We start from the raw sequence: 9758 nt of genomic DNA, 5'->3' as shown, positions 1-9758 counted from the left end.
TTGGAGTTTTCTGGGCAAAGACAATGGGGTGGCTATTTTCTTCTTCAGCACATTTTACAGATGAAGAAGCTGAAGCCAACAGGGGTAAGTGATTTGCCCAGGGTCACAAAGGTATAGTAAGTGTCTGAGGCTGGATTTGAATTCATAAAGATGAGTCTTCCTGATTCCAAGCCCAGTGCTCTGTCCACTTTTGACACCTCGATGCCCTGGATGCTGTATGTTAGCTATTAATTGATGTAAAAAAGTAACACACACACACACAGGTTGTGGGACCCTGGGTGAGTCACTTAATCTCACTTTTAATATTTTCCCTATAAAAATGTAGAATTAAAATATACTAAGATGTCTTAAAGGGATTTTCTTCATCTGCAAGTTTAATTCCCATTTCCAGAAGTTCATAAGAAGTCGATTCAGTGGTTTACGCCTTTCTGAATCTCTTGTTTGTTATTTCTTACAGGACAATAACATTCTATTACATTCACATGCCATAATTTTGGTGTTTTCCTCACCAATCACCACCCAATTGGTGGGTAACTTTGTCTTCACTTTTTTGCTACTACAAAGAATATATAATAGTGGGATCACTGCCTGTCAGGCCATAGTTTGATTACTTTTCTTGCATAATTAAAAAATGTATCTAGAATCACTTCCCAACTCCACCTATTGTGCATCACTGAATCTGTCTTTTCACAGTTCCTTCAACATTGACTTCCCATGTGTTGTCAATTATGCTAATTTTGCAATTTCTAAAAGATCTTCAATAGGCACTACAATTTGGCTTTAAATTCTCTGTCAACTAGTTCCAAGCCTTTTGTATAGAACAAATATTAGATTGGCTTTCTCTATACATAAAGGAATTATTTTGTAGTAAGTTATTTTGTAATATAAATAGCAACCCTATAATTTATTTTCTAAGCAGTTTTTTTTTTCTTATAGGGCACAACTCAGGCATAGAGATTTACAAAAGGTATTAAACATTCTAGCCAAAAAAAAAAAAAAAAAAAAAAAAAAGGTCTAGGTAACACTAAGAATAAACAAGTGTTAACCCACTGTGTATATTCTGCCCTAGATGGACCACAACTGGAAAAATGTGTACAGTTCTGAATGGTATTAGGAAGGATGTGAACAAACTAACGTGTGTCTACAGACTAGAGCCATTTGAGGATGAGTCCAAAGAACTGGGGATGTTTGGCCTAGAGAAGAAACTTCTTGGGTCATTAAGTATTTGAAGGTTCATCATGTGGAAGAACAGATGATTAGAACTTGTTCTGTAAACTTCTAGAGGACACAAGTGGCACCAATAATTAGAAGTTGCAGAGCCAATTTTCTTGTGGATGTAAAGAACTTTCAAACAATCACAGGCTGTCCAAAAATGGGAGTGTCAGCCAAAGGCATTACTTTACTGGGGATATAGCAGGGACTGAATATCTATTTTATCAATTATATAATAGCAATTCTTGGCCAATATGTGTTGAATTAGATGGCTTCTGAGGGTCCCTTCCAAATTTTATGTGCTAAGGTTCTGAGTGTCAGTATAATTAGACAACTCATTTCCAATTTTGTATTTGAGTTATTCAACTGAAATCCTTCTGAGTCTCACTGGAGTTTTTTTTAATATGGACTTATTCTGTCACATATTTCTAATGCTTAGTTGATACATTGCAGTCTTTATGTACATCATAAATTTAACCAAAGCAGAGGTTCTTCAGCTGGGTCTGTGAAGATTTTTTTAAAATTTTAATAACTACATTTCAGTATAATTGATTTATTTTGTAATGCTATGTATTTTATTCAATTAAAAATTATTCTGAGAAGGGTTTTATAAGTTTCACCAGACTGCAAAAGGAGTCATATGACATAAAAAGAGGTTAGGGATCTTGGAACTAGAAGAATGCCATCTATTCCTTTAAAGGGGAAGAAAAAAAAAAAAAAAAAAAAGCAAGCATTTTTATTTATAAGGACCATGAAAGGGCTACCCCCATTTTGTAGACAAGGAAACTAAGACTGAGAGAGGTTATGACAACTATAAAGTTTCTCCACTTCCCCCTCCCCCATCTCCTTTCCTAGTTGGCTTGAGATTTTAACTTTTAATAAGTCTATTTTGAAAACCCATGCTAAGTCCGAGGCAGAAGCTAAAGGAGGGAAAAGTCTTCCAGAAACCAAGAAGTATGCTCTATCCATTTGGCCACACTACTGATGGTGTAGTTGACAATTATCTGTTAAGTGCTTAACCCAGAGCTAGGTTCACCAGGGAATAATAACCCAGTGTTGAAATTGTATGGTTCTGGCTACATATATTAAATAGGAATACGCTGGGCTCAGAATTGAATATGAACATAATTTGGAACTTACTTAGAAAATTATACAGCACTTTCCATGATCTTAAACTTCTCCCTACCACCAAAACCCATTTTTTGAAACTATGACATTTTTCTGGTGATGCTCTGTCTGGTGAAGCTGATTACCGTGACAACTTAGAAACAAAAGGAAGTGCAAAAGGCTTCACTGAGAGCATATATGACTGAAAAAGGAAGTGGTATGGATAGGTAGCTATTGCAAGAACTAATATAGAAAGACAAAGAAGGTCATTATTGCATTGGGAATATTTCTTACAGAGAACATATAGGAAAATGTGGATAAAAGGATGAGACATTATGAATTGAGTTGTGACTTAATAAAGAGAGAAGGGATATCCAAACTCATAAAATTGTAGATTCATTGAAGCATCTTTAATTATGTTAACTGATTTCCATCTCTGGTCTAACTAGAATGGAAAAATTGTATAGGGCTCCAGGTTCATCATGTAGGATGGAATATTTTTTAATCATAGAACAGTTGTGTTTAAAAAAAATCATTTGTAAGAAAGCTATCTGGGTCTGAGAAACAATGTTATACTTTTTAGGTTTCCAGGCCAGCCTACAATTGAATCTATCTTGGACAGGCACTCAAACTGGACAAAGAGCTGGGCCCAGAAGAGGAGCTATCTAGATTGAATGTAGAAAACTAGATAATGCTTTTAATGACTCCAAACTTCTTCCTGAAACAAATATCTATTTCTAATAACAGTATTCTTCTGGTAATGCTATATAGCTTTAAGTCATGAAATATCAAAGTTCTGAAGAATTAAAGTTAAGGTCACCGAGAAGGCAATGGAAACTTGCACAATGGTAAGTACAAGCAACCAGTGTTGAGGTTGGAGGAGGAAGAAATCATTAGAAAACAAATTAAAAAAAAAATAGAAAAACAGGGAATAAATTAGTCATCTAACTGAGAAGCTGGTCTAACTGACAGATGATCCACCATTATCCATGTAATGTCAAGAGACAGAAAAAAAGACCCATAGCCTGCTCTGTGGAGGTCTGATGGTCCTCTAAATTTTGGAAGGAGACTTTTAAAAAAATAGATGAGGCTACTGAGGTTAGATGAGGGGAAATGTTCTTTCCAAAATTGTAGTTAGTGAACAATAAAATCCTGACTTTAATTTTTAATTTCAAAATTTCAAACCCAGGGCTGATTTTACATCATGATACTGTCTCTCAGAAGTAATTGTAGTAGTATTTACTGGCCTTCTTTCTCTTCCTTACTCAAGATACTCCATTTCCTGTCTCCATTTATTTGCACTTTTCATTCTCCGTGCTTAGATTGTACCCTCTTCTCACTGCCATTTCAAAAATCTAATGGGGGTGACAACATTGGGATACTGTCCACCCCAACAGAGTGTAATCAATTTGAGAATAATATTTTTTGGGGGTAAAGAACTCAGAGCCTAGCAAGCTAAGTACCATGAAGTGGTGTTTAGTGAATGCATGTTAGTTTAATGTGGTAAAAGAAGAAATACAGAGTTCTATGTTCTGATTTTCTGTAACTGTGTGACCAAGAGCAATTTATTTTACTTCTCTTTACATCTCAGTTTTATCAACAAAAAACCAATAATGATCTCTCTAGCTTTCCCTCCCTCTCTAATAAAATACAAGAAATATCTCTTTTTATGTATAGTAGGCCCTCGGGACTTTTAAATGTCCATAATTACTCTGTTCCCATGGATGAAGTCCTGAGAGATACTTCTCCCTGCTCTGAGAGCTCAGTTTTTCTCTGTCCTCTAGCATTCCACAGTCAGCTGATATTTTAGTTCTAATTTTACTCAATTATTAGCTCCTCCAAATTTTGTGGTTAAAATGTTTTTTCACATGTGGCTTTTTCATGTTGAATTTTATCCTAGTTTTAGGACATTTCACAATATATATACCCTGATTAATAAACAATGAAATGAAAGGGAAAAAGTCAGAATAAGATACAAATCTGTTAACTTAAAGATGCACATAACTCAATTTTTAAACTTTTAACATACCAATCCATGCCACTTTCTCTTTGCCTACAAAATCTTCATAAGAATAATGAAGGGCATTCTTGATGAAGGTAAACTTGCTACAAACAAAATTCTGAAGCGGACCCTATCTTTACAGTCACATATAAGCAGGAATATGTAGAGAAAACAAAAGCTTACTATGTTTGTTGACTACAAAAAGGCCAATGGACAGGCCACAGAACGAGACTTAGCACATCTAACAGATGCTGAAGAGAGACCAAGAATAAGGGGAGGTAAGCAGGCTGAATTACACTTGGTAAATGGCAGTGCTTTTAATAACCCTGAACTTCTCTCCAAAAGAAAGGCCCACCTTTTAAATATCATTTTTTTTAAACCGACTGAATAATCTAGTAATGCTAAACTGCTACAAAACATAGAATAATAGTCTCTTTAGAATTAGTCACATCACCCAAAGAGATGTGGATATGAGAAAGCTATGACATATTACTACTGAAAGAATCTAGTAAGGGAATTTAAGGAGATTGTCAAAGACATGTTCTAAAAGGGCCATCTTATTTTGAGATTAGATCACACAAGATCTAGAGATATGCACATAAAATCCAACAATATAGAGGAAAGTCTGGCCCCTCCCACCCCTGTGGGTGTGGACTCGTCATAATATATGAATGAGTTCTGTTCCTCACAGTTCCAGGAAATGCCCACATGGATGAGATCACAGTACATCAGCAAAATATTAAAGTCTTGTATCAATTCCAAAGCACACCAGGCAATGTGTAACAGCAAAAGCAATCAGGCATATATTTTTTTTCTCATTTATTTCAACCTTTATTGTCAATTCAGTTTTGGGGTAAATATTATCTTTGAATCCTTCCTCTGAAATATCTAGGTCTGAGAGCTACTACTGCTTTTCCTCTGTCTCCCAGCTCAATAAGCATTTATGTTGGTATTGTTCCAGGTGTTATTACTAGATTCTGAGAATACAAAGACAAAAATGAAAAAGTCTCTGCCCTCAAGGATCTTACATTCTATTAGAGGAGAAAACATATACATAGGTAAGCACATGAAGCTATATAAAATTTAACACATGGTAATTTAGGGGCCTGACCTACCTGAAAAGATCTTTGTAAAGTATGTTATGTGAATACGAATTATTATTCTGTCCTCCTTTTTAGTGGATTTGACTGATATTCCATCATCTTGTCCCATCCTTTCATTGCCATTTCTAACTCATAATATATCTTCCCATAATACTCTGCACCTGTGCAGGCCAGAGGGAAAATTCCATAGGTTTCTCCTACCACAGTATCTCTCCCTTCTTCCACCCAATTCCCAGTCTGTTTACCAACCCTATCAATGCCCTAATTGTACCTTCCACTCCCAATCTGCTTCTAATGCTAGAATAATCTAGCAAAAATCTACTACTTCTTGAATTAAGTTCAAACTTTTCACTCCTGTATTCAAGGCCTTACTCCATCTAGAGCTTCTGTACTTTTCCAACCCTTCCATATATTAGTAGTGCCTATCTCACAGAATAGGTGTGAAGATCACATGATATGTTAACATTGGTTGTTACTAAAATGCTCCAATCAATGTTCCATACTTTCCTATCACCATAATAGCTCACATTTCTATAGCACTTTCAGCTTTACAAAGTATTTTACATCAATTATCTTATTTAATGCAATAACCCAGAGAAAGATGTTATTAACCCCCCACACCCACACTTATAGATGAGGAAGGTTGAAGCTCAATGACTTGCCTAATAGGAAATACCTGAACCACAGGATTTGAACCTAGGTGATTTTTCCTGTCTTTGAACCCAATATCCCAAGATAATAACTGCTTCTTATAGTATTTACTCATATGAGTTCCCTATGTCTGCTATATCTATTCTTCACCTATTATTTCCAATCTGAGTTTTAAAACCCAATTCACAAGTTAACTCTGCTACAGATTATTCCATGACTCCCCCAGTCACCAGTGACTGAAGTCCTCCTCCTGCTGCCACATCATTTTGTTTTGCAATTTTATAATGCATTTGTCTGTAATATTATATAATGTTGTTATAGATTTACTTAATCCTCCCCAGGAAACTTTCAGTTGCACAAGGACAGGGACTATGCTCACATGTGTTTACTATATGAATTGGTAAGACTTATATTTAAAAAAAAAAAAAAGAGATCAGTTAATCTGTTTAAAAAAAACACTTTACAAAGATGAATATGAGATTTGCTTTCAATTATCCTTCTAGGTAACATTTTGAGTCCCATGCAATAGCTTCATTATCTTTTCTTGATATAGTTGAGATGCTTAATAGATACTTGACTTGAAATAAGTTAATACTGTACATTGACTGAAACTACTTATAGAGGAACACAGGATTTAGAGCTATAAAGATCACCCCGTCCAACTTATCATTTTGTAGATGAGAATACTACCTGCCAGAGACATGGGATGATTAACACAAGGTTATTAAAATAGTAAATTTCTGAATTAATTTCAAATATGGTGCTCTTCTTTACTAAATCATCATGAACTTTAATAATGCTACTGGCCCACCTACATGAGATGCCTAGATACTAATTATACACACACACACACATACACAGCTGGGTCAGTGCCTCCTGCCCCTCCTTGAAGAAAATCTCCACCTTACAAACTCCAGGATCTTAATAAATTTTTAAATTATTGATTAGGCTTTTAAGTACTTTAACACCAAAAAAAAAAAAAAAAAAAAAAAAAAAAAAAAAAAAAAAGGCTATCCTCCGTAATAATAATCAGCTGGTCTTATTTGACAATTAATATGTGAATTTGCTTAGCTTTACTCAAGCTTTCAGTTTCCAGAGCCTGTGCACATGGATGAATTGGTAAAAGTGACTTGATGAATTTGTCAAGTTGAAATAAGACCTGGTATTGTGGTTTCCCAACTAAGTACATATCTACTGGAACCCGAAACAAGCATTTTACATTTGCTAAAACTTTCAATTATGTTATTTAGAGGGTCTGTTTGCCTAATATTAACTATGCTTTTCAATTACCAAACAGAAGGTTTGATAAAATACACAGTTCTTTCTCCTTTTAACTGTCAGCATTACAGTGGTAGGGAAAAGATCTAGCACTTCCTTTAATAAGAAATACATGAGAGTGGTGAGGAAAAGGAAAGTAGTCCTGGGTATAAGGGCCGAATCCCAGCTAGTGGGGGAGGGGGACTTAAGGAAAGTGAAATCAAGACACTAGTTAGCACAATAAGATGGGGACATTTATTATTCCTAAGTGCCAGGCACTGTGCTAGGAGGCCCTAAGAGAGACAACAATAAACAAAATCATCAGATGGGTCTTGCCTTTCTAGCAAAGGTGTTGAGACCCACACATAAATGTAATGCAAATCAAAATACAAACAGCACACAAAGGAAATCTATTTTGTTGGGGCTGAGATCCTGGCTATAGCAAAACCTAATGAGAACCACTAGTGGTACACTATAGTGCAGTGCTTCTCAACTTTTGGGAAAGCCCCTTAACTGCCATTAAGCACTTCAGGGATGAGGAGTCATGTGTCAGACTGTGAGTGGACTATTTGATTTCCTGCTTTAACACAGTACAAGGCCTCGGTTGAGGCAGCCCTTGGACTCCCCACAAAACTATTATACTGGAGAGGGTGGCAAAAAGTAGCAAAGGTAGTTCAACTAGAAATGTGTCCACCATGATGTCATCGATTGGGTAACGAATTCTGGCTCTGCTGGATAGAATAAACATGAATGTAAACAGCACTGGGAATGGGTTACAGACTTTTAATGTCTAACTTTTGGCAAACCACCTCTCCCTCTTCAGTTTCTTCCCCTTATTTAAAAATGAGTAGACTAACTGTCTCCTAAATAGTTACCAAAGAAAAGAAAACAACAGTTTTATGTCAAATCAAGTATTATATCTAGCACTATGCTGGGGCAGGAGAGTAACCAAAAAATCCCCAAACTTTAAGATCCTGAGAACTTAATAAGTGATGCCATTCCAGCACCAAAGTTCTGGTTTTTCTGTCTCAATTTTCCCCATTTCTTCCCAATTTATCTCCATCTTTGGCCCCAAATTACACCGTCCTACTTTCACAAAAATCCTAAATGTAGCTATCCTGGAGGCTGCGGTCCCGTGCCAAAGCTCCTCCACTGTGGCAATTGAATTCCTCACTAAAATCTCCTCGAGAATGTCAACTTTGGCTTAAGAAATCGATTCCGAGACACCACAAACCTCTTGGAACCTACCCAAAGTTACAGTCTCTCCAGGCCCAGTCCACACACTGGTGCAACCTTCCTGCAGTGTAGCATTACACTTTTGACATACGGATAAGGCTGAGTGAGTCGAGTTGCCACGTTTAAGACTCATCCTATGTCATTAAAATAAATTATATGAACATACCTATGCCATACGTTCTAAAACAGTACTATTTCAGTAATGGGAGGACCTTCCCATTCTCAGTTCGGTAATTTTTTTTTCTCTTTAAGACTGACATTTAGGAGGTAAGGATGGGAGGAGCAGAAATCGAACCCTTTATATTTTGGGCGGTCCCGCGCTAACCATTTTTGTAGTTGGTTGAAAGCGGAAGGGATTTTTTGCAGCTTAACAGAGTCCAAACTCCTAACCCACGCACTTTCCGGTGCACATAGAACAGCGTGTTGTGCTGGGGGCCGGAGGACGTGGGTGGGTCGCAGCGTAGCAAGGAAAACCCACGGTCTTTGCGGCGTCCTTTCCCCGCCAGACTAGCAAGAGTCTGCCTGAGCTCTGGGACACCTCCCCCTCCCCCCCTAAAATGCCCCCCCCCCAACCCCTGGCGGGGCGAGGAGCTGACTCCGAACACGTCAATCAAACCGAACCCTCCCGCCTCCCGCCAAGAAAGCAAGAGAAAAAAGAAAGAAAAGAAAAGACGCGAAGTCATTTCGGAATCCATTTGCCCAGAGGCCAGCGGATTTGGGTTCCCCGGCTAGGACGGTCGCAGCCTTCTCAGCCCGGGAGGCCCAAGGAGAAAGCTGGAAGCGCCCCGTCCCGATCCTGACGCCAGCCGCGTGTCCTCGCGCCTCTCCCCGGCCCTCGCTCTCGGCCAGGCCAAAGCTGCGTCGCAAAGTTGTGCGAACATCCCGTCCCGTCCCGTCCCCCCCTTTTCCCCCAAGCTCCAGCGCCCGGAATCTACTCACCGGCCACCGCAGGACCTGGGACTGCGGGAGAAGCCTCGGAGGACTTTTAAGGCAAAGCTGTAGGTGACAGAGCGGGAAAGGCGAAAGGGCAGGAAAAAAAATAAAACCCCGGCAGCGAAGGCGCCCTGGGCTCCGGCTGCTCCCCGAGCTCGACTCCTGCTCTGCCAGGGACTGCGCTGCAACAAAGGACTTCCGCTGCCGCACAGCCGCGCCTGCTGCACCGCACTGAGCCGGCCCCGCTTACGCGGCGA

The 9758-nt window shown here is 38.5% G+C and overlaps 2 protein-coding genes across 3 annotated transcripts in view; one reads left to right on the top strand and one right to left on the bottom strand.

Moving 5' to 3' along the window:
* ZBTB1 (zinc finger and BTB domain containing 1) overlaps positions 1 to 9709 on the bottom strand; it is a 21950-nt gene extending 12241 nt beyond the window's left edge. The window contains exon 1 of the mRNA XM_074290355.1: positions 9508 to 9709. The gene's annotated coding sequence lies outside the window, so the exon portion shown is untranslated. The remainder of the gene's footprint in view (positions 1 to 9507) is intronic.
* The window catches only part of ZBTB25 (zinc finger and BTB domain containing 25), a 93525-nt gene that overhangs the window by 53722 nt on the left and 30045 nt on the right, over positions 1 to 9758 (top strand). The window lies entirely within an intron of this gene.

Source organism: Sminthopsis crassicaudata, chromosome 2 (assembly GCF_048593235.1).
Source record: "Sminthopsis crassicaudata isolate SCR6 chromosome 2, ASM4859323v1, whole genome shotgun sequence".
NCBI classification, from domain to species: Eukaryota; Metazoa; Chordata; class Mammalia; order Dasyuromorphia; family Dasyuridae; genus Sminthopsis; species Sminthopsis crassicaudata.
The sequence above is the reverse complement of the archived record's forward strand: the minus strand, read 5'-3'. Positions and strand labels throughout refer to the sequence as shown.